Below are 397 nucleotides of genomic sequence, written 5' to 3'. Positions count from 1 at the left end.
CGGCAGGTCTCGGCTCTCCCACTCTCCGGCGCTCAAACCTGAGCGAGCTCCCTCAGTAGAGCGGGAAGCGGAAAAAACTGCACTCCTTACAGGCCCCTTTTCCAAAAGATTTAACGATACTGCAATTCTTCCAGGTATTGTGGTTGTTTCACAGCGCCGATGCCAAATAATTAAGATTCAAACGATACTACCAGCAACAAGGTCTTATTATTTTAATTACCCGCACCTCACTAACACTTACGGCCCCAGTGAAAACACTTAATTAATTACAGGCCGATAAGGGAGGTCCCGAAGCAGGGATCGCCTTTTGTGTGCGAGCAGCGCAGCGAGGCCGCTCGGGCCGGGGGCGAAGCCCGGCTCCGCCGCCGCTCCGCGGGGACTCCCCCCGCCCGGGGCT

The sequence above is a fragment of the Parus major genome, chromosome 15 (assembly GCF_001522545.3).
Source record: "Parus major isolate Abel chromosome 15, Parus_major1.1, whole genome shotgun sequence".
Taxonomy (NCBI): domain Eukaryota; kingdom Metazoa; phylum Chordata; class Aves; order Passeriformes; family Paridae; genus Parus; species Parus major.
Note: the sequence above shows the minus strand (reverse complement) of the source record.